Source organism: Protobothrops mucrosquamatus, unplaced genomic scaffold, assembly GCF_001527695.2.
Source record: "Protobothrops mucrosquamatus isolate PMUCROS unplaced genomic scaffold, P.Mucros_1.0 scaffold_257, whole genome shotgun sequence".
NCBI classification, from domain to species: Eukaryota; Metazoa; Chordata; class Lepidosauria; order Squamata; family Viperidae; genus Protobothrops; species Protobothrops mucrosquamatus.
In genome coordinates this window covers 2,859,563-2,859,806 of record NW_015386333.1, presented here as the reverse complement: position 1 = coordinate 2,859,806, position 244 = coordinate 2,859,563, and positions in this window count along the sequence as shown.

Here is a 244-nt window from a genome sequence, read left to right as displayed (position 1 = left end):
GAAATTTAGGCAACAGAATAAGATGATGGTTGCCACAATAAACCAAGTAATAAAACAAAAGGAAAAGAATACAGAAGGAAAATGGATATTACCTGATGGATAGCAGATGTTGAATAAAGCCATAACACGTGAAGTAATCCAAACACTCCATGAGGGTTTTAGAAGACGTGTTTCTGAAAGGTATGGCTACAGGAGAGTTCTCACTGTTGTGAAACAAATAACGGCCGGCCGGATGTCTCATTTT